This window comes from Primulina eburnea, chromosome 2 (genome assembly GCF_022965805.1).
Source record: "Primulina eburnea isolate SZY01 chromosome 2, ASM2296580v1, whole genome shotgun sequence".
NCBI lineage: Eukaryota > Viridiplantae > Streptophyta > Magnoliopsida > Lamiales > Gesneriaceae > Primulina > Primulina eburnea.
In genome coordinates, this window is record NC_133102.1 from 33,115,232 (window position 1) to 33,121,469 (window position 6,238).

A 6,238-nucleotide genomic window follows, 5' to 3' on the forward strand; every position below is an offset into this window, starting at 1 on the left:
CGGTTAGCATTTCCAGATACGGGGTCTGAGAAGAAATGCGATTATCCAGTGTAGAGATAGATTGATTTTGAGAATCAATCTTGGCATCCAAAAGTTCCACAGAAGTAGATAGAGATCGAAAGTGATCATCATGCTCAGTGAGTCGAGTAAGAATATTATTTTGATCACTGATGAGGGTGGCGTAAGATCTTGATATAGCTTGTCTGAAAATGGAAGTTTCAGCATACATCTTGTCTGTGGTCTCCTTAGTGAGATAGAGGTGTTTACCCATTGTTTCTCGGAAGGATTTAGCACCAGTGAATTCCGCAAGGTTTTCACAAAACATACGCTTCACTAACTCAGAGATGTTGTTGAGATCGTTTCGTAGACATAGAATTTGATGTTCGAGATTGAATGCATCGAATTCCGGGGAGGGAGTGCGTGCAACCATGCGTTGTTTGATTTCAGAGACATTCAATGCAGTAGAAATGGGAGCAGCATCCAACAAAGCAGTAGTAGGAGTAGGGTCTGCTGTGCTTTCTGCTGGAGTTGCAGAAAAAAGAGGAGCAACAGCAACCAGAGGAGTAAATTCTACAGTAGAAACGGCCAAGACAGAGGCCAAAACTTCTTCCGGTGGTACAGAAACATCCTGTGAGACTGAGGGACCTTCAGTAGAAGGAGCAAGCTGCTGATTCAGAAGAGCTGTCATCTCGACTTGATGAGCAGCAGAGAATACCTCTAAATTCGGTAGCAAAGAGGGAGCATCTGAATCTGCCAATTGTTGCCCTGGAGTAGGAAAGTCAGAAGGTGGCAACGAAGTAGCCGGTGCTGCTTCTTGAGTGGTTGAGACTGAAGGTATAATAGATTCAATGACTTCTTCAACCAAAGCCAATTCATGCACGGACAGCAGTCATGATGTCGGGATGTGTCGAGTCGGAGATGCAGGAGTACTGAGAGCAGAAGCCTTTGGGGAGGCTGTAGTCCTTTCCTCAACTGACTGTTGAAATACTGGAATAAGACCGACATGATAAACAGTGGGCTCTCCAAAGCCTTGTTCTTGAGCAAGAAGTTGCTCATTCATCTGCTTCAATTTGTCAGAGAGAATCAAAATAACATTTTGATCCTGAACAGCGTTAGGAACAGCAGGATCAAAATTGGATTGAAGAATTTGCAGAACTGATTCTAACTTCTGACATTTCAGCTGAGCGAAGACAAAATCCCTTCTTCGCAAGGCCTCGATGATATTTTCTGTTTTGGCCAGCTGAAATACCTTCCTTTCTGCATTCATCATTTTGGAAAAATTTCCTTTTGTCTTGAAGTAACTCAAGGAATGGAATAGTCTCACATGATGCCATTCATCAAAATAATTCATGTCATCATTAACAGAGGTCTCAATCTCTGCGAGATGAAGATCAACGCCAGTAGCCACAGTGGTTTTGTGACTAATAACAGGTGGTTCTTCCACCATTTTTCCCTTGCCTTTGTCAGAAGATGACACAGGCACGATTGGTCGGAAAGCAGAAGACCCGCTTGCTGGTTCCCGAAAGGCAATTCCAAATGTTGGCTTAAAAACTGGAGCAGAAGGAGGTGCTGAAACGGACGTAGTAGCAAGTGCAGTTGAAGAAGCAGTGGTCCTAGCAGAAGGGACCGCTTCTGGAAAGACCTGTCGAATAGGTACTTTCTCAATCTTAGACAGTGCTGCTGTCTTCTTAATCTTAAGAATTGTGCGAGATTTCTTCTTAGCTGGGGTTGGCACTGCTGTTTGAACACCAGCAGCAGACTCTTCTGGTGCTGTGTTATCCGAATCCAACGAAATGATCAATCGTTTCTTTGATATTTTCTTCTGAGGTTTTGGAGCCTCAGAAGCAGTGTCCCCAATTTCCTTCTTCATCTCCACAAATTCTGCCACTGTTGGCTTAGGCCTTAAAGCCAACACATTCGCTGCATCAATCATGGTGATGGGAGTTGCATCTAGATCACTGGTGGATGCAAAGCCAGCATCCTTGAGCAAAACGCTAATTTGAACCGCGAAACCAGAACTTCGCCTGACAACCATGTCCTTCATGATTCTGAAAATAAAATGACTCCAATCCACCTTAATCCCCTTGGTGATGGCAGTCATAACTTGAACCTTTTCCTTAGTCAACTTGTCGAATGTTCCAGCCTTGATCAAAATAGCTTTGGCCACAATATCGGCCAGAATCTGATACTCGATTTTTAGCAATTTCTTGTGACAGGAAGGAGACAGTTCTTCTCCAGAGGCTGAGAAAGAACTATGCGCAATAGACATATCCAGCTTAGAAATGTCAGAGAGTTCAGAAACACCTGCAAGTGGAAGGAGGAAGACTGCTCCTAGATGAGCGGCATCAATGGAGATAGAAGCATCTCTTTGAGTATAAACAATCCTGCCTTCATGCACTGTGGCTTTAGCATAAAATTCCAGTAAAGCATTTTTGTAGATGACTGCTGGTGCTTCCAGGAATTTGCGGAGTCCCGATTGCTCAAGATCCTGAAACATTTTCAAGAGATTCTCATCTTTGATGTTGAGAACCGAAGCAAAGTTAACTTGATACGCGTTAAGAGTGTAAGCGTTAGCCATTCCTGTATGCAGATGAGATCAGACAAATTTGCAGTAGTTAGTGAAAGTAGAGAAAGCAGTAGCTGAATAGCGATAGATATGAAACAGTAAAGGTAAAAAGGTTAAATCTAAAAGAATATATACAGCCGTCAGATAAACATAAAGACACGTGTCAGTATGTTCTTGGTTGATTGTACGAAAATTTTGCAGAAACTGTCAGATATTCAAATAATTTGAAAATTTTGAAAATGAGCGGGCTGTCCAGTTGGTTACTGAAAATCAGAAGGGGATTTGTCATTTTATGATAACGTCTGCTGGAAGTTTCAGGGTGCTGAGAACATTTCAGCACTTTGACAAAAAAAACAGCAACCTCGAAGTTTTATCGAAAAGACAAACATCCTATCTGTTTTCTGAAAAGACGTCAAACTCTCAATCTGACTGAGAGACTGTTCCCCCTCGGTAACTGCAATTAATAAGTGGTCATAATTGCGATAAGTGACGCTTGGCCATCTTTCAATCTGAGCCGTTGAAACTGAACAGTCGCAATCTTGCGATTCACAAGAGTCTTTGTTCCCTCTATAAATACCTGCATATCTTGAACGAAGCTAAACAGATGAATGTAAAATGAGAACTCAAGTAAAGAAAGAGTTAGGGTTTGATTCAGGAGTCGAAGCAAAGCTGTTCAGAGAGGAGTTTGAAGATGTCATTCTTCACGTAATGATCCTTGAAATACACTCCTGGATTTCCAGTATCCACCACCAGACGGATTTGATGCTTTCATTAGTATGGATATGTTGCATCCATTTCTTCCAGAAGCATGCTGATGCAATTAGAGAGTGCTGGTGGATTGATGATGATGAAATCCCCTCTGATGCCCTGTAAGGCATCTAAAAAATAGATTAGTTCTAACAAGACCCAAGCTTGTTAGATTCTTTCTAGGCCTTTCTTTGCTTAGAAAGTCTTGTTCGTGTTGAAGTGCTTATTAAGAAAATTACAAAGAACTTCTGAAGTCAAAAGCTAAAGATAACGCTACTGGATAAATAGCATTTAAGATCTACTGTTTTTACTTTTGCATGATGTAATGTAATGGAAGGGTTTCTAATAAAATTTCATTTTCAGCACTTGACTATACTCTACTGCTTTTCTTCAAGTTCAGTACGGTGAATAAGCGAATAATAAAAGTTAACCAAGATAATCAGAAAGTAATTAAGTTAAATCTATTAAATCAAGAGAGTTACGAAAGTAAGAAAACTTATTCTCTGGTAAGGGTTTCGTGAAGATATCTGCTGTTTGTTGATCAGTAGAGACATATTCCAGACGAATGTTCTTCTTCTGCACGTGATCTCTCATAAAATGATGTCTGATGTCTATGTGCTTCGTTCTGGAATGAAGTACTGGATTTTGAGTGATTGCAATTGCACTGGTATTGTCACAGAATATAGGTGATTCAGAGGCTTGAATCCCATAATCTCTCAACTGTTGTTGAATCCACAGTATCTGAGAGCAGCAGCTTCCAGCAGCCAGATATTCTGCTTCTGCAGTAGATGTGGCTATGGAAGTCTGTTTCTTGCTAAACCAGGATATCAGCCTATCACCAAGAAATTGACAAAAACCACTTGTGCTTTTTCGATCTAGTTTGCAACCTGCATAATCAGCATCTGAATATCCAATAAGATTTAACGATGAGTCATTGGGATACCATAAACCAACATTTTGAGTTCCTTTTAAGTACTTCAAAATACGTTTAGCAGCAATATAATGAGATTGTTTGGGGTTAGATTGAAATCTAGCACAAATGCAAACAACAAACATGATATTTGGTCTACTGGCAGTTAAATATAATAGTGAACCAATAAGACCTCGATACTGAGTTACCTCTACTGGAATACCACTTTCATCTTTATCAAGCTTAATAGATGAGCTCCTTGGAGTAGATGCAGCAGAACATGCTTCCATTCCAAATTTTTTTAGAAGCTCCTTGGTATATTTGGCTTGATTTATAAAGATTCCAGTTTCTGATTGCTTGATTTGTAGTCCTAGGAAGAATGTTAATTCTCCCATCATACTCATCTCAAATTTATCCTGCATCAATTTTCCAAACTTTGCACATAATTTGGGGTTAGTTGACCCAAAAATGATATCATCAACATAGATCTGTACTAAAAGAGTATGCTTATTCTTGACTAAAGTAAACAAGGTTTTATCTACTGCTCCAATGGTAAAATCATGATCAATAAGAAACTGTGATAGAGTGTCATACCAAGCTCTAGATGCTTGTTTTAGACCATATAGTGCTTTGTGTAATTTAAATACATGATGAGGAGAGAAATGATCGATAAAACCTGGAGGTTGTTCCACGCAAACTTCTTCTTGTAAAAGACCATTGAGAAATGCACTTTTCACATAAATTTGATATAATTTGAAATTTTTGAAAGCAGCAAAGGCTAAGAATATTCTGATTGCTTCGAGCCTTGCTACTGGTGCATAAGTCTCATCAAAGTCTAGGCCTTCTTCTTGTCTGAAGCCTTGAGCCACCAATCTAGCTTTGTTTCTGACCACTGTGCCTTCTTCATTAAGTTTGTTTCTAAATACCCACCGAGTTCCAATGACAGCTTGGTGAGATGGTCTAGGTACTAGAAACCAAACATCATTACGCTTGAATTGATTCAGCTCTTCTTGCATGGCTTCAATCCAACTAGGATCTAGAAGAGCTTCTTCAATTTTCTTTGGTTCATCCAATAACCAATGATGGAGGATGGGACTTTCTCCAGATAAGCGGATTTAACTGAGCATCTTCCTGATTTGATACATTAAGATTGTTTTCCACAAAATCAGTAGTAGGCTCTAGAACATCTTCTGCTGGTATTGGTAGATCCAAAGTCTGTACTTCTGGTTCCACTAATGGAATGTCTGGTTCTGGATTTTGAAGATCCTTGGTATTAGCTTCTACATCATCTTCGCTGTCAATTTCCAGATGAATCCTGTCTAACCTGTTACTTAAATCAGATATATTAGAGATTTCAGCACTTCTGTCTTCATCGAAGATAACATGAATCGATTCTTCAACATTAAGAGTTCTATTGTTGAAGATTCTAAAAGCTCTGCTTACAACAGAGTAACCAAGGAATATCCCAGCATCTGATTTAGAATCAAATGCAGTCAAATGATTTTTTGCCATTATTTAGTACAAAACATTTGCAACCAAATACATGAAAGTAAGATACGTTAGGCTTCTTCCCTTTCCATATTTCATACGGAGTCTGGTTGTGTCTTTTGTTGACCATCGATCTGTTTTGCGTGTAACAAGCAGTATTGATAGCTTCAGCCCAGAAGCACTGAGAGATGTCTGCATCTGCTAGCATTGTTCTAGCTGCTTCTTTTAGAGTTCTATTTCTCCTCTCAGCTACTCCGTTTTGTTGAGGAGTTCTGGCAGCTGAATATTCATGATGAATTCCCTGTTCATTCAAATATAGCTCAAGATACTTGTTAGTGAATTCAGTGCCCCGATCACTTCTGATTTTAATGATGGTGGTAGATTTTCATTTTGAATCCTTTTCAGAAGCTTGATCAAGAGACTACTGGTCTGATCTTTTCCTGCGAGAAAGATTACCCAAGTAAATCTAGAAAAATCATCAATAACAACAAGAGTATACTTCATTCCCCCTAAGCTCATGATGGGAA